Source organism: Tupaia chinensis, unplaced genomic scaffold (genome assembly GCF_000334495.1).
Source record: "Tupaia chinensis unplaced genomic scaffold, TupChi_1.0 Scaffold000217_1, whole genome shotgun sequence".
NCBI lineage: Eukaryota > Metazoa > Chordata > Mammalia > Scandentia > Tupaiidae > Tupaia > Tupaia belangeri.
The window spans coordinates 2,193,708-2,219,117 of record NW_006159692.1 but is presented as its reverse complement, the minus strand read 5'-3'; the positions used below and the strand labels follow the sequence as shown (position 1 = coordinate 2,219,117).

Below are 25,410 nucleotides of genomic sequence, written 5' to 3'. Positions count from 1 at the left end.
TAATAGATCTGAAGAGAATAGATAGAAGCCAAGAGTAGAATCTGAAGACAAGTTCAATCAATCATTGCAAAGGCCAGAGACAGAATTGTAACTGCCTGAGTTTCTGCCTGAAGTCTTGAAGAGAAAAAAAAATGTGTCTAAAAAAATAACAGAGCTAATATCATAGACGTTCAGTGAAGAGAGACGTGTGGAGACAGCAGGAAGGAAAATCTATCAAAGTGAAAAGTGAACAAGACTATTCTGCCAGAAGCACTGAATAAAAGCAGACTTGCAGAGAGAACTTCTGACCATTCAGGGAAGAGTCATTCAGCTCCCTCAATTGAAGGAGCCCCTGAGCCTCAACTTCGTATCCCCTACCATACTACACAGAGCCTGTGGCACTGCTCAGTAACTCTATCACATGAAGGGCAAGGAAAGGAGAGAGAGGATGACAGAAATGATGAAATTCGAGTCCTTCATGACAATTCTGGGCATGAGCCTTAAAGTGTATTTTATTACTTTCTGTTTCCAGGACAAATACAAAACCTAGGAGAGACCCTGCTAGTGAAGGGTAATACAATATCCTACAAGACTGGAAGCCATGGGCTCAGATCCATAGGTCAACCTGAAAACATGCCAGGCATACACATGAGCATGAGCACCCAGGATCCTGATGAAGGATGAGGAAAGTGGATCATGTAATGATATACTGCTGAGGGTGCTTCTATCTTTCTCCGTTTGTATGTCTACATCTATCCGTATCTATATTTATATCTATATGTTTGTCATGTGTGCTGAAGAAAGAAGGAAGAAAAAAAGAAAAAGGATATGGGACAGTAATTTCCTTCTGATAACACTCACTTCTTCTGCTTGGTGGACTCCAGGAACAAACTCACAGCAACTCACCATTTTGGGTAGACATTTTGGCATCACATTCCTATGGCCCAGTTTGCTTCTTCAGGGCTCCAACAGTCATGGTAGGGTATGTCAGTTTCTGTAAGAATTCTCAGAATGTTTGACATCCTGGCTTCTGGGCCTTCTCCACTTACTTCTGGTGGCTTAGCACTATGGAAAAAATAACATCACCTCTAGGCATTTAATTAATTAATTAATTTATTTATTTATTTAGGAGAGATTTTTGCTACAGGGCGCATGTGCTTGCTGGAGAGACAGAGACAGAGAGAGAGAGAGTGAGAAAACACTGTCCGGGGAGATGACCACACCACAATTCCTTGTCCTCTATTCTTCTCTCAGGATTTTGGGCACACACACACTCACATACCAGGCATGAGTTTCAAGCTGCCAGGTCTGGAACTTGAACTGTGGTCAATCAAGTAAGAGTCCAGTATTATTAACCACCATGCCACCTGCTGGCCCCTTACTTTTTTCTTTTTCTTAACTAGAGGTACATGCATAAGGCAAAAAAATTTAAACAGCCCACCAAATCCTCCTAGATCCACTCTCCAGAAATAACCATTGCTCCCTTTGTAGCAGTGCAGAAGAACTTTATAGTGCTTAATAATTAAAACAAATGACTGTGGGACCAGCAGGTGGCATGGTGCTTAAGGCCCTGGACTCCCACATGAACGACCATGGTTTGAATCCCAAACCTAGCAACTTGTGTATGCGTACGTGCCCAAAATCTTGAAAGGAGAATGGAGGAGGAGGGTTTGTTGCATAGCCATCCCCCTTAGGGGGTGATTTCTCATGTTCTGTCTGTCTGGTGAGTGCATGTATCCTATAGCAAAAATCTCTCAAGAAAAACAAACCAACAAAAAGTTCCATATTAGACACAACGATACGACAATCTGTACTGATGACAAGAGGGTCACATGTAGACACAGAACCATCTATTTCATAGTTGCTGTAATCTGTTTTACTGTTATATAACAGGGTGAATTATAGTGAGGTTAAAGCTATGACTTGGCTTGATATTTTCAAAGTGGTAGACAAATGTGTTATCATTTGTTGTTGTTTGTTATTATTAATTGGGTTAAAATTTTATTTGTTTCCATAAATCGTTCTGAACAGGGCCGGCAGGTGGTATGGCAGTTAAGGATGCTGGACTCCCACATGACTGACTGCAGTTCAAGTCCCAAACCTGGCAACTTGCTTTCTCACTTTCTCTCTCTCTTTCTCTCTTTCTCTTGCTCTGTCCCTCTCTGGTCAAATTAAAAATAAATAAATAAATAAATAAAGTTAAATAAAATAATTCTTTAAGGAAAAAAAGTAGTTCTGAACAAAAATGAATAACCAGCTCTTATATGACACTTAAGCTAACTAGAATTATGATGGCGAAAAGTTCACTACAAATCTTTCCAATCTAATCCCTGTGGTTGAATCCAGCAGCTTAGAAATGATGATATTCTTATTTATTGTGTGTAATGGACAAAGAATGGAGTACTGATTCTCATACTCACTATAATCACACTTCAGTTCCAAGAAAGCATAGCAGGGTAGCCGGAATACTCTCCTCCTTAGGATGGATCCAGCTGCTGGTGACAAATGCATCTCTCATGACTCTATAACTTGAGTTATGCATCTCTCTACAACTTGACTCAGTTTTCCCCCAAGGCTCCTCCTGAGAAGAACAAGGGAATAAGATGTGGGACTTGGGACACTAAGAAAATGAGTTCAGCAAAACCTGTTGGAGGTTCCTTAGAAATGTGTGCACAGGGTAAACATTACAGATAGCCAAAGTATGCTTAAAAATCCTTTGAAAAGTCATTATCTTGTTAAAGTACAATATCTTAATTAATCCAAAATAACAAATCACTGATTCTGTAGTTAAGGTATAGTTAGAAGTGTTGGTGTTTTCCATTCTACAAGAGGAATGTAAATTGCTGAACACTAGAATCACCTCCATGCCGAGGAACACTCATGCTATAGGATGCACTTGGGGGCAGAGGGAAAGCAGGTCATACTTCCCATCTATCCTTTCCCCTAGACATATGCTCACTAAGCCCAATAGGCAGAGAATCGGTATGCAACTGTATTTCTCCTGTGTTTTACTTCCACCTCTTTTCATTTTGCTTGCTGAATTTGGCTGAATATCTGAAGGTTATAAATTTAGAAGATGCAACTATACTTCATAACAACTAACAGTTCAAGACTTGTGAAAATGGCTCTGACATTTTAAAGTGTTCCCTTTGCCCCCTTCCCCCATAATAACATACCCATCAGGGCCTCCAAGAATCTCTCTCCCTTGAGAACAATAAAAGGAACAGGTAGTTACTTCACACTGGTTTTTAATGACCAACTCACAGAAGTGGAGGTCATGTTATTACTGGCTGAACAGCTGTGTCTTCCTTTATGAGAATTCACTAATTTTAAGAATCAACATTTTTATGACTAGGTCATGCTAACCAGTACAAAGCTATTTCTATTTTACTGTGCATTTCTAATTAAAATATATTCAGTACCTGCTTTATTTTTTCTTTTCTAAGACAAAATCATCTTTGAATAATATTCTGGAAGAAAATTTCCATTCTGTGGTACCCACTTTTTATTATTTTCCTCCCAATGTGAGGTAATCATGAATAAGAAATATCCTATATAATATATACAATGGGATAGCATTCTATCATTTAAAAAAGAAAGCAAGACTCTCATTTGAGGTAATATGGGCAAACCTGGAGGACATTCTGGCTAGAGAAATAAGCCAGGCACAGAAAGAGAGATCCCACATGCTCTCATTCATATATGAAAATTGAAAAGTATGACCTCATAGAAATAGAGTGGGAGAATAACTACTAGAGCTTGGGAAGAATGTTGGTTAACAGAAACAAAATTCAGATAGACAAGAAGAATCATATAGTGTTATAAAGAACAGTAAAGTATATATAGTTAACAACAATTCATTCTATATCTTGGAGAACCTGAAAAGGGACCTTGAATATTCCCAACACAAAGTAATGACAAATGGTTGAGACAATGGGTACAGTAATTACCCTGATTTAATCCTTGCACGTTGTATTCTTATACTGAAAAATCACACTATCCTCCATAAATATATACAATAATCATGCCAATTTTATTTATTTTGTTTATTAGTTATTTGAGAGATTTTTTTCCCTTTAGGGTGTGTACACTCACTGGACAGATAGAGAGATGGAGAGACAGAAAGCGAAAAATCACTTCCCAGGATTGACCACATCACAATCCCTTTGCCTCCATTCTACATTCAGGATTTGGGGCATGCATGCACACATGCCCAGCATGAGTTTCAAGCTGCCAGTTGCAGGACTTGTACTTGGCTGATCATGTAGGAGTCCAGAGCCTTAACCACTATGCCACCTGCTGGACCCACATCAATTTTATATTTTAAAAAAGTCCCAAGGTACCAGCAGCTGGCATAATGACTATGTTGCTGGACTCCCATGTAGTTGACCATGGTTCGAGTCCCGGACCCAGTGGCTTAAACTCACGCCGGTGCATGTGCGTGCGTACCCAAGATCCTGAGAGGAGCATGAAGGAGAGGAGATTGTGGCATGGCCATCCCCCGCCGGGGGTTGGGGTGATTTCTCACTTTCTGTCTCTCTGTCTTGAGCACACGCACCTTATAGCAAAAACCTCTCAAAAAAAAAAAAAAAAAAAAGTCCCATATACGGATGCAAAAGAGGTTTCCTGAGTTATAGGAATGAAGTATCAAAAGAAAATGTTTGTTTGCAAAGGATGCTCTATTTTCAGCTAGATCTGAAGACTATCAATAAATATCACTTGGCCTCACAACCTAAACAAAAAGCATAAAACATGCTATATTCTATGACAACATTTCCCCAGATTTATTCTAGGGAACACCACTACGCGGAATGTGTATAGGAATTAGGTCAAGTAACTTCGGAAAACGTTTTTGTTTTTGAAGTGTTTCATTTACTGTAGGACTTCTCAGAGCCTTGAGTGTGATAATATTCATGGTGTGTTTCCAAGAGCAGCATGTAACATATGCCACTTCCCAACCATCATGGCCACAGAGCCCCTTGCAGAGAACATCATGGGGTACACTAGTGCTCCATGCAGTGTACTCTGAAAAATGTTGCTCAGTTGAATATATTTAGGATGAACCAGAACAGGAACGGTCTAGAGATCGTGGAACTGTTCAGAAGCACAATTATCAATGACGATTGACGTTCCCAAGCCCATTTACAGAATTGAGCCCTGTCTCTTGGGTTCACATGAGAAAACAGTAAATGTTTATGAGAGGGCTAGATCTGTATCAGAAAGGCTTAACTAATACAAAATGACTTGCCAAAAGAAAAAAAAGAGAGAGAGATCAGAAGGTTCCCAAGGCCATTTACAGAACTGAGCCCTGTCTCGGGTTCACATGAGAAAACAGTAAATGTTTATGAGAGGGCTAGATCTGTATCAGAAAGGGTTAACTAATACAAAATGACTTGCCAAAAGAAAAAAAAGAGAGAGAGATCAGAAGCCAAAATTCAAAGGCCAAAAACAGTTCTGGGAAAAGAAAGAAGCAAAAGCAAGATTAGAGATGGAATGGGATGGAAAACAGGGAAATAATAAGAAAAGGGGCAAGCAGGAAAAGTGGAGCGGCTCTGTAATTATTTCCACATATCCTCAAGCATCCCCAGGCACTGCTTAGAGGGTAGGCTGGCACACTTTGTGGGGCTGCAAACCCTCTGTACTTGTCTGTGGTGCCTTTCCTAAAGCTCAGACCGGCCTCCTCCCTACTCTTGGTGGCCCTCCCAGGCTGACCACAGTTTAGGCCAATGACAAGAAATCTTCCTAAAATGTTACCTTGTCCCAACCGCTGACCAATCCAATCCCAAGGAAAAACTGGCATATGCAAAGTTTATTTATTTCTCTAAGATGCAACATCACTATGCCAACTGATAAAATGTATGGCTCTACCTTGCTCCTGAAGTTTCCTTTTGCTGATCAGAAGAAGTGGAGCGCCAGGAATGACTGTCAGCACCTATGTCCCTCCCACAGTAATGGACCTCAAACCATCCTCTACCCTCATTTCCTGCCATTGGCTTAATCAAGGCTCCTGTTTTGATCCTTGTACCCGTGTTCCAACTCATTATCCTGCCAATTACTCACATCTTCTTCAGACTAGAGCATTAACCTTGAACCCTCAACCTCCAGATGAATCAATGGAATAAGTGCCATCTATATAAAAGTAGTTCAGAGAATGGTTAATCTCATATTGATTATTGCTATTCCCTACCTGCCTGGTAGAACTTGGCCATTTCATCTTGGACATGTCCTCCCTATGATACTAAAATGTTAATGCATTTCAGCTAAGCCAGTCCCCCACACCTGTGACATCCTCACTTGTGTCAGATCTCCCAGGGCCTAACTGCTTTCTGCTGTCTTTTCCAATGTTATTTTCCAAGAGGACTTGTCACGTATCTATTTGGTCCTACATTGACAAAATGTTTCATCACTCAACATTCACTGGTATCGCTTTCACACTGGGACTCTGAATTTTTCTTCCAGAATTGTGGCATTGCTATTCCCGTTCCAGGTCCGCACAGGAGTTTCATAACTTTCCTACCACAGTCTGAATATTGAAGTCCCCCCTAAATTCATATGTTGGACTCTAATACCCAATGTAATTAAGTATGGAGCACTCGAGACATGATTAAGTCATGAGGTAGAGCCTTTTTTATAAGGGCACAAATCCCATAAGGTTCAAGCAAGCTCCCTGTGTTCTTCTGTCACAGAAGGACACAGCATTTATCCCTTACGCCAGTCAAAGATTCAGCAAGAGCACTTCATCTTTTAAGCAGTGAAGGAGCCCACATCAAATATTGAATCCGCTGGCATCTGGGTCATGGACTTCCCAGCTTCCAGAACTATGAGCAATAAAAACATTGTTGTTTACAACAATTTAAAAAATTACCCAGTCTGAGGTATTTCATTACAGTAACCTAAATGGACTAAAACAATTTCTAACATGCATAGTACCTCCACATCTGAGATTAATGCCTTTGGTTTTGCATTTGCAATTACCTAGCAAGGCTTGCCTGGGAAAACTAGGAGCTCCACATCATTGTCTGATCACCACCACCTAATTTACACTCACACCCAAAATACATTATATCCTTTGGTTTCCTCCAGCTCTTTAATTCTATGGGGAAAAAAAATACATAGAATCAACAATATGTATTTCACAGTTTACTAAAATCCTCCCACATGGAATACAAATTCAGAAATATTGTTTTGCCATTTACATTAGTTAAGATACCAAACTTTTCTGAGCCTGTTTCTTTTTCTATTAATTGGAGACATTAGCTATCTCACAAAGTCCCCCACCAGTCAATTAGATAAGGCATACGAAATGTTTTCTTATTGCTTTGCACATGATTAGCATTTACTGAATTCTTCCTACAGAGAATTATCACTTTACATTTGCAAGTTTCCTTATTTTAAGTTTTCACTTAAATTTCAAAGACACACACACACACACAAAATTTTTCACAATATAGTAAGACCCATGTTTAAACAAAGTCAATTTTAAAAGATTTTTGGTCATCTGACTCCACTACTCCCCTAAAGTTTTTCTCTACTCCAGGATTCCCTTCCTGCAAAACAAAAATAATTAAGGCAGATAATAAAACCATAAAGTGAGCTATATTTAGCTACTTGCCATGAATTAAAAAGGAAGGAAGAGAGGATTAAAGGGGAGGGGAGGCATTACACAAAGGTTTCTATGAAGCAGCATCCAAACTGACTTGAAGAAGTCCCTGGCCAAATTAAAAGCAAATTCAGTTAAAAATTGGGAAATATGAGTCACAAATACCATAATGCTTTCTAAACATCTTGGCCATGATGGAACAAGAGAAATAAAGCATTTAAGAGAAATTACAGAGGTAATGCAGCATCAAAATGAGAAATTATCAAAAGTTCTGCTCTTTTTCAAGGATAGCTTGTTGCCAGAGTCTACTCAAGGACTACTGTCATAGTAATCAAGACTTAATATCCATCTTCCTTTTTAAAAATCCATTTGCCCATATGGATTTGCCCCATTCCCTTCCACATCACATTTAGGAACAAGCCCCAAAAGCAGACGTGACTAAACCCCCTTGTCTCACAGCTGCTCAGATCTCCACTCCCAGGAGGGAGCCTGCAGCCACTCCAGAGAGAAGAGACCAAAGGCATAGATGGAAGGAACAGAGCAAAGAACAGGACTGGGGCTCCCGGCAGATGTTACTCACCACACTGGGGCAAAAGGTGCTCAGGCAGAGCTTTCTATTGCACATCAGAGGAACTTCTCCCCTCTCCTCCCATTGTTTGAATGATTTTTAAATATGAAAACAGCCTGAGGGAAGAAGAACAAATCCAGAGCCTTGACACTGGAACCCAAGAGTGTTGTACCACCACTGGGGAGGCAGGGGCATGTGCCTAAAATTTTACACAATCTTTTCAACACTTGTTACTAGTTCTTGCACATTTACTGTTTTGTTGCTCTGAGGCTAAGTCCCCATTGACTACCTGGTGGTGAAAAGTCTATGTTCACAGCAACTGTGGCCTATGCAATTCCACAGAGCTGGACTTGAATATGTTTTTAAAATGCAGTCAAGGAGAACTCAAAACTCCCTGGAGATGTTGCTGTTTTTCTGTTCTGATGGCTGTCACCCTAATGCAAATTCTAATGAGAGCAGACCTGAAACTAGCAGGTGTCCTCTAATAAGTATGCCTAACTCTGAACTCCCATGCACAAGGCCACAATAATCACCTTCCCAAACACTGCCTGGTGGCAGGGAGGGGGCGCAGAGAGGAGCTCTTCACACGCTTATGGCCTTCTCACCTGCCTTCCAGCTCCCATTCCCCTCTTCAGTGATGCGGGTCTTCCTGGCCATACTTCCTTCTTCCAGCCACTGAGTCACTGCACCCGCCATTTCCCTAGCAAATGTCTTCCTTTCTGTATCTAAATCAGGAGTTCAGTGTCTCAGAGCTCAAAGACGGCTCTAGGAGATCATGCATTTACTCCAATGGTTCTCACACGGCACTTGCGACATCTGCATTGGAATAAGCTGGGTAACTGGCTAAAAATGCAGTTTACCTAGACCTTGTCTCTGAGTCATTACATCTGCCATTTCCCTAGCTTTAACAAGCTCCTACCTCCCATCTCTGCTTCTCCAAAATAAACCTCAATCCTTCTGCCTTCAGAATGTTACTTGGAATTTTGGAATTTATCTTGAATCGCAAGCAAATCTCCTTGTTTCTGTTGTTTTAATCTGGAGTATAGTGCCTCAGAACCTATAGAAAGCTCTGGAAGATCATGCATTTGCTCCAGTAGTTCTCACATTGTACTTGCAAACATCTGCATTGGAATCAGCTGGGTAACTGGCTAAAAATGCAGATACTTAGACCTTACCTCAGATCTACATAATAGAATCTTTAGAGGAATAATTTCAAAGATCTTTCTTTTTAACAGTCCGCCCCCCACACACACACACACACATACACAAAAAAATCTCATGCATGTTCAATCTGAGACCCATTGACTACTTGAACTTTCTTATTTAATAATAATGACTTCAGCCCACTGAACATGGACTATCTACCAGGCATGTTACATACATTAATTTATCTAATCCTCTCAGTGTCCTTATGAAGTCTGCAGCCCTGTTTATGTTATCTTCTCCATTTTACTGATTAGGAAATGGAGTCTTCTAGAAGTTAAGTGATTCACCTAAGTTCGTACAGGAAGTGGCAGAGATAGGACTCAAACCACAGGTATGACTGAGACCCAGAGAAATCCACTCCTAAACTCTTGAGAAGGGAGAATGAAGGGTATGGCAGACCTGGCGTAAACAGCCCTGAAAAGTCACATTTAGAACTTTAACAATTTGTTCTAATCCTACACTACATAAGAAGCATCGGCAGGCTGGCATTCAGTCATGGAAACAAGAGGCTGAGAACTCTTGATAGGTTCATGTAGATACTGGGCCTGAATCACTCAGCAAAAAAACCTTAATGTCAATGTCTCTTCACCAACAAACTTTTTATTTTATTTTATTTTATTTTATTTTATTTTATTTTATTTTATTTTATTTTATTTTATTTTATTTTATTTTTGGAGAGGTTTTTGCTATAGGGCACATGCACTCACCAGATAGAGAGAGAAAGACAGAGAGACAGAAAGTAAGTAATCACTCCCCTGGGGGGATGGCCACGTTGTAATCCCTCCTCCATTCTCCTCTCTGGATCTTGGGCATGCACGCACACATGCCCAGCGTGAGTTTAAGCCACCAGGTCTGAGACTTGCACTGCGGTCGACTACATGGGAGTCCAGTGACATAGCCATTATGCCAACCGCTGGTCCCCAAAACTTTTAGTCTTATCTCTTGATCATGTTAGATTCTTGCCTGTAATCTCCACTTCCTTGACTGGGTAGAAACAGCCTCAAGGGGACTAAGAAACAAAACATCACAGTGAGCACAGCGAGTGTTTCCGTAAGGGTATTCATCCCTGCTGTAAGTGTTTTTGTGATGATGAACAGTTTCATTGCCTCTTCAATAAGGCCCCTTATTAGTAATTGCTTTTGAGAAAATTGCAAACTTGGGTTCAACTCAAGCACCACTAGAGACATGAGCCAGGCCTCGCAAGTGTGATTCAGATGGTTCCAAGGAAAAGCAACTTTTCTGATGACATAAATCTCCTCTAAAAATTGTTTTATGCAGACAAGTTGTCTCCAATGGCATTGCTTTCATACCAATTCATCTCCTCTTTATGTCTTATAAGTCGTGTCTAAAGAACAGCATAACAAAACCAATTTGGTCACAGCGTCATTAATTTAATGCGTAGATACAAAACTTCCAAATAATTGAATTAAAAATTCACTTACACATATGGTTCAAGTAAAAATGCTAAAACCTTTGAGTACAGTGATTTAAAACCTGAAAAAAGTAAAAATTAATTGGGAAGGGTTTCAGGGTCCAGTAAATCTTGTATTTACTTGAAACAGCAAAGTAAGACTATCTTATCCTTATGGATTCCTCCTTTGCACACAAAGACTAGGAAGCTACACACCTGCCTTCTTTCCATAAGAGCTGCCATCACAGCAGGAAAGGGCAGGAGGATGCAGGCACTGGCCTAGGGAAGAACTCTGGATGTGGAAGAAAAGGAACTCCAATTATAGCAATTTATTTCATCTTGATATTTCTGAGATTCTGATAAAACTTTCCTCTTCCACTTCTTATGATCTCTTCCATGGGTTTCATTTATCTTCCTATCTCTTCAAAGTCAATGGGTTTTCAACTTCTTCCATACACAAGCCTCCTAGGAGAAACTGTATGTCTTACTCCTAGGGCATGAATGAATCCAAGTTCATGGTGCCCAAATCTTTGTTTCTAGCACAGACCTATCTTCTGAATTTCAGATCCAAAAGTCCAAATGATTCATGGGCATCTCTCATGAACATCTTACAAGCCTTTACATTTACCATATTCAACCCTGAATTATCTTTTCCCAAATTTGATCCTTTACCCTGATCCTCACTAATTATAAGCCCCTAAGCGAGGAGCCTTGGTATCATAGTAAATTTTTTCCTATAAATCACATTCCTTAGGCAGGCACATACAGTCCCATAAATATTTCTTACACTTGGCTTCCTCCTACTTTCTATACCCTTAGCCCAACCTCTTCCCAGGACTCATTCTGCTCCAACCAAATTATTTCTCCCTGATCTCTCTTTCTGTAGTCTCTAACTCTTCAGAACATACTCTGCATGACTCTGACCCCAGACAAATCTTTCTTTTACAACAGATAACATTATATAAGCAATAGATATAAACAAACACTGGGGAATTCAAATCATACCAAAATGCATGAATTAGGATGCAGGACATATTGAATCTGTGGCCCAATACTGCACCCTTGTGTTATACGGCTGCGCAGTACTTTCCTAGAAGTGAATGTAATCTCCAAGTTTTCCCTCAGGCTCAGTCACAGGGTTTATGAATGAGGATGGAGGTAAACTTGCGGTCATGCAGAGCCTAACCTGTAAAGGCTCCTCATGTTTCCTCTTACATGTTTGTACCTATGTCATCCCATGACAAAAACTATGTACCTGTCCAGGACAGCTGAGACATCTACAATGCTCCTGAACCCCAATCATATCTCTAAACCTCAGATTCTTTACAGGCAAAATGAGAAAAACACTATCACAGTTTTGTTTTATCTTGTAAAATTCAGTAAGCCAGCATATGTGAAAGTTTCATACAAACACTAGCTGGGTCTTCTTCTCTCTTGGAGTAGCAGACCAGGAGTAAGTCACACTAGACTTGCTTCTCTTCTGGGTCTAAGTATGGTAGCAATTAATGTCCAGAGCTCTCCCCTGCCTTGAAGACACCATCTGTTTTGCAGAGCTGTGACCTACAAGACTTGTGTAGCCCCAGCACATCCACAGTGCTGATATCCAGTGTCATTCAACCAGGGGGAATCTCTTTGTATCACCATATGGGACATCTCCAAGGCCATTTGTTCCAGGAAGCACTGGAGCACAGTAACCAACTGGGGAAAAAAAGGAGTGAGATTTTATGTTGTTTACAGAAGAATAAAATTACCCCAACTCTGTCATAACTCAACACAGATTGAAATCTTTATTGAAACTTGCCACTGCCTCCCAACTTGTCTCAAATAATCTCTAGAAGTTTATCTTAAAAGGCCAGGCACTCTACATTCTCCTCACAGTGACAGAAACTACAAAGACTCCATCATATCTCTAAAAGATGAACCTGAAATTTGTGTATATCCATGTCATAGTGGGCAATTTATTTTTGCCTTTGACAGGGGCTAGGCTGACTTACATGAACACTAAATTAGCTACCTAAAACACCATGCAGATATCCATACCACCTGTACCACTTATCACCTTCCATCATATTGGCTAGAGTAATCAAAACAATGCCAGAGCATCTTTACAACAGAGAGAAATTGCTACAAAATGGTATTGGATTTCATAATTCTATAACTCTCACATGTGACAGGTTCAGAAAGAAAAACTCTTTTTATAGGTAACTCCTCTGATATTTGTTATGCCATGAGTTTAGGTTTGTAGAACTAGTACTTTATGATTTCCTTACTCTGGAGGGCTACTTCTTTAGCTCAGGGGGCTGGAGGTCATGAACCATGGTCCAAGGTTGGCCATGGTTATGGTTAAATTGAACCAAGGAAGATAGAACAGGAGTTTCTCCTCTATTGTACTCTTTAAAAACTCTTAATTAATCTATAAGTCATTTCCTAAAGAGTGCCACTTCTTTCAAGTATACATGGCAAGATTCACTTTTTTCCAAATAGATTCCCAATTATGTGATGTGAAATTTCCATTTTTCTATCCAGAATGATGTTTTAGGAAGATTCCTTAAGTTTCTAGTCCAATTAAGTTTTACATCCAATTCAAAAGTCTATCTGTCCCCATTGCAGGTAAACTTCTACACTGAGTGGCTCAAATACACCATCCCCTTTTTATCTTTCAAGGCTCTAACTTCTCCAATAATAAGAAAGAGGGGTGGGATGTGAATTGGTAGTGACTATATAACAAATTACTCCAAAAATATACTGATGAAAAACAATAATAATTACATATTATCTTTTATAGTCTCTGTGGTATAAGAATTGAGGAAGATTTCATCTTGGTGTTTCTGACTCAGCATGTGTGAGGTAGCAGTAAGATGTTGACTGGGGCTACAGTGTTCTGAAGGCTAGACTAAGGCTGGAGGATCTACTTCTTTGATATTTGCACAAAGTATTTCTCGGACAAAGAGGCCCTTTGGCAACTTAAACTAAATTAAGATGATTAGGTAGTTTGTGTCTCTCTTACTGAATTGTGTAATTCTCACTAGCTACTTGGAAAACTGTATTGATGATCATAAGGCAGCAGTAGAAAAGTGAACTTTAATCAATCAGCAATATCTACCAGGGGTGCGGGTGGAAGTAAATAGGCAATGGTCATTCTGAATTTTTCCAGCTTTTATCTACATTCTTCTGGCATTCCAAAGGGAATTTAATCATTTAGTTCATCTTTTTCTTCTGAAGGGAAATTTTTTTTTCTAAAACTTAAGAGCCAGCATATATGTGAACCATTTGTGCTGGAATCACCCCAAATTCCCATACCCATTAACACACCGAATGACCATAATTTTGGGTTTTTGTTTTCTTTATTTATGACAAAATATGTGTGTGTGTGAGAGAGAGAGAAGGAAGTATCCTCTACAATATCTGGTCATGGAGCAAACCCCTTCCTCCAATCATCTAACCCATCAAATTTTGAGCAGACACTCATGTGCTCAGCATGTTTCAGGCTGACCTGGCCAGGGATTTAAACACAGGTCACCAGGTGGGATCCAGCTTCTCTGGACCAGTATGTTACCACTGTGCTGTGGAGTTGGCCCTCACAAATTTTTACTTTCAAATTTTAAAGGAGATTTCCATTAGCTTTTATTGCAGACAGCATTACACATTCTGCATACCTTAGATTGAATGCTGAGACTCAACTTAAATTCAGTCAATCACAACAAGTTTCTAAAATGATGTTCCAATTATCTGGCACAAGATTGTCAATTATGAAACCCATGAATAATTATTTCTAACCCAAAGCTTTATTTCACCTTGACATCAGTCTGGAGGTTGTTTCTACCTATCTCTGAGTTCCTCTTAAAGGACACATTTCAATAAATTTGAAACCCAGGAAAAATATATAAAACTTCACTTTAAATTATTAAAGAAGATACAAATTTTACTACCATAAATATCAAGCAATCCAGTAAAAAAGCTGAGTAGCCAAAACACTGAGACAAAAATTTATAAGATATTTCAAATTTGGGGGGAGTACTACATTTCAAACTTCTATAGTCAGAATCAGATTATAACCGTTTTCTTCTCTATAAATAGCCAGTTTACTTGTCAGCAACATAAAGTCCACAGAATAATGTTCTCCTTTCATCTCATAACTTCTTTGTTTCTCTGTGAATCCTGGGGGGGGGTCTTTAATAAAAGGGAGCAGAAAGAGAGATTGAGATGGTAGACAAACTCATCAAAGTTAGTCAATGAGAATGCATCAAGTAAGGTGCTTGTCTTGTAGTTGCTCCTTTCCAGAAGCTGAATGACGACATCTATCTCTACACTTCTACAATGGAGTCATGATTATCATGACCTGGAGAACTATGGAGCCACCTCCAAGATGTGTCAGGACACCAGTCTTGGGGAGATGCACATAAACATAAAACAAAAGTGGAAAATAGAAACAGGGACAGATAAAAGATGGGAAGCAGCATAGAATTCACTGGGTGTACCACACAGTTTCATTTTTTGCTTTTTTTTTTTCTTTTTTTCTCTTTTTTCTTTCTCTCTCTCATTTTTTTTCCCTTTCTCTATTTCCGTATCCTTTTTCTTTTACCTTCATCATTTTGCTGCTCAGCCTCCACACACCTAGTGTCTAGACAGGTCTAAGTGAACAGTAGCCAAACATTTGTATACTATTAGGGTCAACATATTCCTCAATTCCCACTGAATCTGTCACTCAAGGGGATAAAAACAGAATGGCAAACAGATTGAAGATCATCTCCTCATGCACACCTCTGAATGCTCAGATCAAAAGGCTAGAAATTAGGAAGAATTGCATAACTCATTAGATGACCAGAAATCATCACAAAAGCACAAGAAACACAAGAAATTAAAAAAAAAAAAAAACCTCTCCCCCAAGGGAAAAGAAAAACTCCTCTTCATCCACAGACAGTACAACTGAACTCACAGATGTGTTGATAAAGAATTTAGAATATTCATAGCGACAAAGCTAACAGAGATGTAAAAGAAAGACAATGAACTTCAAAAGAGGCAGGAGAAAAGAGCCGAGGAGTTCCAGGAGGTGAGGAAGTTCTTGCATGATCTGAAAGAGGAAATACACATCATAAAAAAGAATCAAATGGAACTGTTAGAGATGAAGGCTATAATACAGGAAGTCTAAAACTCCCTTGAAAGTATTAAAAGCGACTAAATCATACAGAAAATTGAATCTCGTAGAAGATAGAATTGCTGGACTAGAAAAATTTATGAAAAAGACAGAGAAAATAGCCACCAAAAATGAGAATAATTTACAAGAAATACTAGATACCATTAAACATGCAAACATACTGATAATCGGTATCCCAGAAGGTGAGAAGACTAATAAGGACATTGATAATCTATTCCATAAAATCCTGGAAGAAAACTTTCCAAACCTAGAAAGGCATTCAAATATCCAGACCCAAGAAATATAAAGGTCCCTAAATAGAATCAACCCAAGAAGATCTTCTCCAAGATACATTATAGCCAGATTGATCAAAACCACAGACAAAGACAAGATATTAAGATTGGTAAGAGAGAAACATCAAGTTACCTACAAAGGATATTCCATCAGGCTAACAGCAGACTTCTCATTGAAAACAATGCAAGCAAGGAAAGAATCGGAAATATATTCAAAGCGTTAAGTGAAAAACAATTTCAACAAAGAATACTATACTCAGCAAGATTATCCTTTATATGGTAAGAGAAAACAAGAATATTATCAGATAAACGAAACCTGAAAAAATTTACTGACACCAGATCAGCTCTCCAAGAAGCTCTAAAGGGAATGCTATATCAGGAAAATTAAGGTTAGACACACAGAAATAAGAGCTCAAAAACAACTAAGAAAATGGCCAGATTAATGGTAGGGGCAAGTCTGGAGTTGAACGTTATCTTCCAGAATTTAAATGAAAAGATCGGACCATGAAAGAAGTTAGATTAACTACATGATACTGAACTGGTGAAATAGAATTTTATGAATTTTAACTAAAAGATTACTAATCTTCGATGCTTTGTTTCCCAGATTGAAGGAGTTTTGTCTTCTCTTGAGTTGTCATCAGGTCCATGCACCTACTATTTGAACAGAATCCTGACCTGTTTCCTGGCTTTAAGTCTTAAGCAATGTTCTCTTAACATTTTTTTTTTGATTTATTAAAACAGGAACTGCCTTTCCTGAAATTAAAAAATATATTTAAAAATATCTATTTAATGACCACAGTAAGCTATATAGACTCAGCTAAGTGCTGCTTTATAGTATATTCATTCAACTCAGAGTTTCATGCCTAAAGTCAAACATGTGTTCACAGATATGTATATATCAACTGAACTTACCATTGAAAAAAGATTAATTATGATATTTTGTGAATCAACAAAATGTGGGGAAAAAAAGAATGGAAAGCAACTGCAGATACCAGAGACAGTGTGGGAGGAGGGTAGGAAATGGCAGGGGGTGAGAAATAGGGGAAATATCTATATCTCTATACATATAGATATGTATATTTATGCATATGTTTTATATATATGTATATATGTGTGTGTATATATATAAAACAAGAAATGGAAAATTATTTGTTGAGGATAACATGTAGGATTAAGCCATTGTATAGTCTATTCTGGATGGGAAATTTCATTTTGTATGCTCTGATGTTTTTTTTTCTGTTTTTTTTTTTGGAGAGGTTTTTTTGCTATAGGGCGCGTGCGCTCGCCAGACAGACAGAGAGAGACATAGAGTCAGAAAGCGAGAAATCACCCCCCAGGGGGGATGGTCACACCGCAATCCCTTCTCCTCCATTCTCCTCTCGGGATCTTGGGCACGCACGCACATGCGCCCGGCGTGAGTTTTAAGCCACCGGGTCGGGGATGCGAACCGTGGTCGACTATGTGGGAGTCCAGCGACATAGCCATTACGCTAACTGCTGGTTCCCCCATTCTTTAGATTTTGAGTATATTGGTAACTAAGTACAAAGCAGATTATTTTCTTTCAGTTAAGTATCTATACCTACCTGCTCTTCTAAATTTCATAGGTATAACTGAGGGGTTATACAAGTAACTGACATGACATTGGGTTATCAGAAAGTCTTGATACATTTTTGCATAGAAAAACATAGAAAACTACATCATGACTTTCCCAACCACCTGATAGTTTCCTTTGGTCCTGAAACTGACTTTTAAGGTACACTTCTAATGGCTTCTACTTGGCAGTAAACTGTTTTCTTAGAAACAGCCCAGCATCCTCAAAATCCCCACCACCACAGGCAAGGTCTTACAAAGATCTTAGTTTCCTTTCCATAAATTTTACAATTTCCTTCTCTTGCTCTGTTATTTTCCTCTTGCTCTAGTCTCTCAAATTTCCTACTAGGTCTCGCCTAATCCAAGCATTAATCCTTTTGCTCTGGATGAAATTAGGCTTTGTTTCTGGACCCCTTAGTTTTGAAGTGTGGAACTTCATTTGGCTACATAGCCATTACTTTGGCCTCTTGACTAAATTCCCCTTTCCCCTGCCTTTAACTGATGTCCAGCCCATGATTAGGAATCCCAGGCTAGATAGAATTCAAGGGTCCCTGTTTGACAAGAAAACATGTACAACTAATTGCTTGGTATCTATTGATATAACAGCCATACAGGGCATAGACCAAGTGGGTGAATATCCTGTTAGACTTACCTTATTTTTCTTCCATATTATTTTTGAGAGTTGTTCTTAATAGTTACAAACACTGTCTGTCAAAGATGATGACAATGAATTTACAAGATGGAAAATAAACCCATCAGTTGAAACCTGGTCTTTGTCTGGCCAAATCAGCTAGTTTATTGTTTCCCAGAAGTTTACTTGGTTGGTTTCTTCTGGCAAGTAGAAGACACAGCTTAAAGGTGATTTGGCTTCGTTCAGTGACATAGGTTTATTAGAAAACAAACTCTGAAAGAAAGGAAAACCAGCATGAGTTTGAAGTCTATCCCTCCCCTTAATTAACTTCTTATGCCTTATGTAGAAATGGAATTCAATCTTAGTGTTCAGAGAAAGCATAGTGTTTCCACAATATAAGAAAACTGTAATAACATGATAAGGAAGAGATACTTAGAGAAAGTCATCCTTAATTAATCCCATTCTATTGCTGAGTCATTTAAGAGGCATCAACTATTCATAACAGAAAGAAGTCCAAGAATTGTAACCAATCATCAATCGATATTTGCTAAGAGTTTTCTCTGTAACCAGAACCGTAATAGGCGTTCCTGTGGGAAAGGGAAGACCTAAATCCTGACCTTGAATTGCTTGCAATTTCTTGAGCCAAGACATAAATATAATAAGGGAGGAAACTTCGTATGGCTATAAACTGTATAAACTTCATATGGACCAAAGTTCTGTTTTTCACTAGAAATTCAGCTTGACATGCAGGACTATTTCACAGCCCTGGTCTTCTACAGATGGCATGCATTATAAGAAATCTTAGTTGTAGAAACAAAGGTGGCTTCCACTTAATTTCAGTTCTATTACCTCCATCTCTATTTTTCTTTATATGTCCTTTATTTCTCCACACATTCCACACAAAAATTCTCTGAGGCACACCTAATAACAAGTCAGGACAATTAAACAGATACTTACATCACGATATTTTCACTGAAAATAAATGAAGAAAAAAAGATTCTGTAAGCTGCCAATGAAACAATGTTTTAAAATATCTTTGAAAAATAAGACTGCTGGGAACCAGCAGTTAGCGTAATGGCTATGTCGCTGGACTCCCACGTAGTCGACCGCAGTTCACGTCCCGGACCCGGTGGCTTAAAACTCACGCCAGGCGCGTGTGCGTGCGTGCCCAAGATCCCGAGAGGAGAATGGAGGAGAAGGGATTGCGGCATGACCATCCCCCCTGGGGGGTGATTTCTCATTTTCTGTCTCTATGTCTCTCTATGTCTGTCTGGCAAGCGCACACACCCTATAGCGAAAGCCTCTCCAAAAATAAAAAGACTGCTGATGAAATAGAATTTTACTCTATTTTAATTTTCTCTATCCTCTATTTCATCAGCTTAACCTGGGAGTGCATGTGGGCTTGGGGCTCACCAGGCCAATCAGGGCCACTGTATATTGTCATGACCTACTCAAGGACACAATAATGTGGGAGAAATTCTACCTATCATCCTCATGCTTCATAATTTCGCTTTTCCTAATTTTGCCACTTAGAGGAGATTCTTTTTTCTAATTAAGATGCAGTCTAAGTCAGACCAATACTTATAAACTTCAAAACATTTAAGGAATCCAAAATGGAAAGAATCTGTTGATCATAATATGTACAGTAATATCTCTGACTGGACCAATATGCAGTGTGTTCATGATAGGAAAGTTCATTTGATATACTGTAATGATACATAGTGATTGAATGTAAAAAAAAATGTAAAAAAGTCATGACTTATTGGAGGACTTATTAAAATGCAGATTCCTTCCAGAAGGTCTGGGGTCCCAAGAACCTGCTCCCAGGTGATGCTGATGCTAAAGTAGGCCCACCCATACTTACAGTTGCAAGTTGCTCAAATTAACTATGACATCCTATGAAATTCACTAAGATAACAAGCTGAGAAGAATAAGAGCCGGCAATCAGAACAAAAATTTTACATCTTTACATATTGTTTTGTTTGAAATGTATAGTTAACTGAAGGTGTTTCTGTGTTCCAGGCTGCGAGTAAGGGTTCTAGCAGCTAAAAACTTTGAGGAAGTTTTCTGAGATAAATAAGCATCTTGAACATCCACTGATAGCCACACTTCAATGCTTTCTTTCTAGATTCCCACCATGAGTTACAATAGCAGGATCAATGTGAAGGCAAAAACAAGAAACTGCTGTAGACTTGGGAAATAAAGGGGCTAGAGACCAGTGTGAAATTGGGAGATAAGATTTCCTCTAAGAATTAAATTCTTAAGTTGTAACAGAAATGTGCACAGTCAGGTTAAGAAGACAGAAAGCCTCCTGAGCCAATAACTTGAACCTAATCTAATGGGAGTAATCGTTAGAAAGAAAGTCTTAATTATAAAGAGGTCAGCCAACACACAAGTCCACAAAAAGGCTGATCACAGAGACTAATTTTGAATCTACTCAACTAAGAGATCTCTGGCCTGGTTAACCTGAAATACACCTGGCCTGCATGTGTTCAAGATCCAGAGGAGCTGGAGGACTGGAGGAAGGGGATCGCAATGTGACAAGACACAGTCAAGGGTGCTTCTTTCTCTCTGCCTTGTCCTCTTTCACACACACATATGCTCTCTTATCACGTGTGCACACGTACACTCTAACATGCATATGTGCTCTCTATCACGCACATGTGCGCTCTCTTCCACAAATACATAGATAAACTCAAAAAAAAAAAAAAAGAAAGAAAGAAAAAAAGAATGTGAGAAGGCTCATATGTAAAGACAGAGTCTAACACCACCATGGTAAAAATGTTAGGCATTCAGGACCCAACACCATAAAACAGGGTTTGGTAAATTACAGACCACGGGTAAACCTGGCCAAATCCTGCTTTTGTAAATGAATTTTTAGACCACGGGCACATTCATTTGTTTAAGCATCATCTGCTTTTGCACTATAGTGTCAGAGTTGAGTAGTCTTGACAAAGGCCAACCTACAAAGCCTAAAATATTTACTATGTGGCCCCTTGCATAAGTTTGCCAACCTCTACCATAAAACTTTTCAATCATATAACTAATTCCCTTGCTCTGATTCCATGCTCACTGAGAAAGTTTCTGTTTATAATTCGATTTCCTGGGTAGTAAACCAACAAAGGAGAAAGTGTCTCTGTCATTTGTTCGTTATTTCTAACTGTTCTTACATTCCAGAGTTTTGGGGGTTTTTTTCCCCCTAATGTCTGAGATTTTGCTAAATTATCCCCCAAATTGATGGCTCTTTTCTAACTTTTCTTTTTAAAAAAATTACTTTTCTTTTTTTATATTAATTATTTATTTTGCATTCAATTACTGAACATTATCACAGCATACAAGATTTTCTAAGCCTATAATACTAACAGTTCAACATTTAGATTGTGTTGGGTTCACTTTTTATCATGTTAAATTGCTTTCTTCATCATTCTTCTGTTGAAGGTCTTTGGGACTTCCATGCAGGCAGTGAGCCTGGGTCTAACTCCACATGTTTGGAGTACATTTGCTTCGTTATCCACCAGCGCAAAGCTCCCTGCTCTGCTACTTTCTTCCATATGGGGAGCCAAGAACTCAGCCTCACTCACTGCTTCAGGATCATAGTCCATTTCTGATTCATATCAGTATTTGCCTTATTTTTAAATTTGACTTCAGTTATAATTTATTTCCATATTTTATTGACATTTTATATTTAAAACAGAAATGTAGGTCAGTGAGCATGCTAGAAAGGTTTGAGCAAATCCCCCCTTTGCTGACCTCCGACAGCATTCTTTTACCTGGTCTACTGGACCGGATATTTTGCCGTTCACTCTTCAACTTAAGACACATGGAGCACATAGTATGATGTAGGGACAATGTTTGGTTTTGGAGACTCAGCAGTGACGTGTACATGCCTTTACTGCTCTTAGGAAGTTCATAGTTGCAGGTGAACTGAATCATCTGCCAATCTACCTCTAAGATGGGAAAAAAAAAAAAAAAACTGCCAAATTGTCAATTCCCCAACTCAAGTTCATCTCCTTCAGTAATATATCATCTTCCCCCTTTAATGAAATTTTATGGTACCCCTTTGCCCATCCATCACCCAAGCCATCAAAGTTTACTTGTCATCTAAGTTATCCTCTTCTAATAATGTTCTAAATAAACACATGTAGTTCTTTTACAACACCTTGATAAATATCCACCAATTAACGCTGTAATAACCAATAAAGAACTCAATGATTTATTTAAGTTTATCACAGAGTCTTTGCAACTCTGGAAGGATATTTATATTTGCATTTTTGTGGCTCATTGATTGCTTTCTACCAAGTTTAAGAAACAGCAGACACCTGTAACACAGTGCAGTATTAAGCAGGACAGGGAACGAGTGGGCTTTTCTCTGGGTGTACTCAGGTTCTTTTATATTCACTTATCTGTTTCAGACATAATCACTATGCTATTGTCTTCAACTCTCAACTGTGAAAACCCACAGAGCCTTTCTTTCCAGATTACCATCGAGTTTGGCACAATGATGACCTTCACTACATCCTACAATAGCTATAAAACCGTCATTTTGTTTTCAGAACACCTAGATGACTACTTTGCAGCATCATTCAGAACACTCAGTAATAACTTTTCTACTTAGAAAAACAAACAAAAAACAAGCAGTATGATGAACCCTTGATGGAAACAAAGCTTAATCAGGTACAATCTATTCTAAGATCTTCCTGCATAAAATAATTCAAAATCCTTAGTTATTAATTAACAATTTAAAGCAATATATGGAATTATTTTTCACCATGTTTTTCCTGATATGAATAATAATCATACTAAGTGTATTTTGCATTAAACTTAATGCCATCTAGTGGTCATTGATAAATAATTATCTCAAAATTTGGAATAACTTGCAAAATTAAGAAATGATCAACAAGGGCTTTGGCAGGCCTCCTTTCATGAGTGCACTCCTAGGTCCTGGGAGTAACTTTGGAACTTTCACCATCCTAACACTCATTCTAATAGCAGCCTGGGCTCACTCCACCCACTGGGAAACTTGGTTCTAGTCCTGGCAGGCCTTCTTTCATGAGTGCACCCCTAGGCCCTGGGAGTTAACTCTGGAACTTTCGTCACTCCATCACCCAGCACTCTAATAACTTGGACTCATCCCACTCACCAGGAGACTTGGGCCTGGTCTTGGCAGGCCTCCTTTTGTGAGTGCATCCTCAGGCCCTGGGAGTAACTTTGAAACTTTGGCATACCAGCCTGTGCACTGCACCCAGCACAGCATACAACTTGACCTCTTCATTAAGTTATATCTCCTTAGCTTGCAACCACCTCATCAAGAGCTAAAAGTTTGGTAGATGAGTCAAACACCTGAAGTTACCCATAACTGCTCTGATCTGGGAGACGTAGCCCTCTAATAAGAACACACCTGGAAACTAAGGGTGAAATCTCCTCTTCCAATACTAAAGTATCTACTCCAATAAATAAGAAAAAGTGAATACTGCATCAAATGACCAAAAACTAGCTCAACTCTCAAAGAAATATGAGAAAACAAGGAGCTAAGGTAAGCACAGTAACCCCTCACCAACGATGGACAGCACAGATAAATATACAGAAATGTCAGAAAAAGAATTCTGAGTATTTTTAGTGAAAAAATTCAATGAGATGCAAGAGAAAACAGACAATAAGTTCCTGGAAATTAGAAATCATTTCAGGACATGAAAAGAGGAATTTCGTAAAGAATAAGGCACCCTAAAAAAGAATCAAATAGAAGTTCTGGAAATGAAGAATACAATAAAAGAAATTAAAATTGGGACCAGCAGTTGGTGTAATGGCTATGTTGCTGGACTCCCATGTAGTCGACCATGGTTTGAATCCCAGACCCAGTGGCTTAAACTCACACCGGGCGCATGTGCGTGTGTGCCCAAGATCCTGAGAAGAGAATGGAAAAGAAGGGAATGCAGTGTGGCCATCTCCCCTGGTGGGGCAGGGGTGATTGCTCACTTTCTGTCTCTCTGTCTCTCTCTGTCTTTCTGGTGAGAGCACGTGCCCTATAGCAAAAACCTCTCAAAAAAAAAAAAGAAAAAAAAGAAAGAAAGAAAAAAGAAAAATAAATTAAATCTCCCTAGAAAGAATTAAAAACAGATTAGACCATGCAGAAGAAAAAAATTCTGACCTTGAAGACAAAGTCTCCAACATAGGTCAAACCACCAAAAAGAATGAAAAAACGACCCCCCAAAATGAAGACAACATATGGGAAATTCTAGACACTGTGCAACACCAAATATCCGTATAATAGCTATTCCACCATGGATATTCCAGTAGGTGAAGAATCTGCTAAAGGCATGGAAAACCTCTTCCATGAATAATACCTGAAAATTTTTCAAATATAGAGAAACATGGAAATATTCAGACCTCAGAAATAAAAAGAATCCTAAATAGAATCAACACAAAAATATCCTCCCCCAACACACCATAGGTAGATTAGTAAAAATCAAAGACAAAGACAATATTCTAAAAATGACAAGGGAGAAACATCACGTTACTTATAAAGATTATCCTATTAGGCTAACACTAGACCACGCAACTGAAACAACTAAAAGAAAACATCAAATGAAAAACAATTTCAACCAAGAATACTATATCTGGCAAGATTATCCTCCAAATAAGAAGAACAAATAAATGTTTTCTCAAATAAACAAAAACTAAAAGAATTAGCCAATACTACACCAGCTCTACAGAAAGTACTGAGGGGAGTATTGTATCAGGATAACTAAAGAGACAAAAATAACGGAACAACAACAACAACAAAAAACAGTAAGAAAATGGCTGACAAAATGACAGGGATAAATCTGAAATTATCAGTAATGACATTGTATATTAATGGATTAAATTATTCTATTAAAAGACACAAAACTGGCCGAGTGGATACAGAAACAGAAGCCTTCTGTATGCTGCTTACAAGACAGGGAACCAGCAGTTAGCGTAATGGCTATGTCGCTGGACTCCCACGTAGTCGACCACGGTTC

At 38.8% G+C, this 25,410-nt stretch overlaps 1 long non-coding RNA gene across 1 annotated transcript; it reads right to left on the bottom strand.

Moving 5' to 3' along the window:
* Positions 1-891: 891 nt before the first annotated feature.
* On the bottom strand, positions 892-12,429 carry LOC102485131 (uncharacterized). Its single transcript, XR_003549277.1, has 3 exons — positions 12,173-12,429; positions 2,400-2,560; positions 892-1,044 (listed from the first exon to the last, which is right to left on the bottom strand). It is a non-coding gene; the product is annotated as an uncharacterized LOC102485131 (long non-coding RNA).
* Between the last annotated feature and the right edge of the window lie 12,981 nt (positions 12,430-25,410).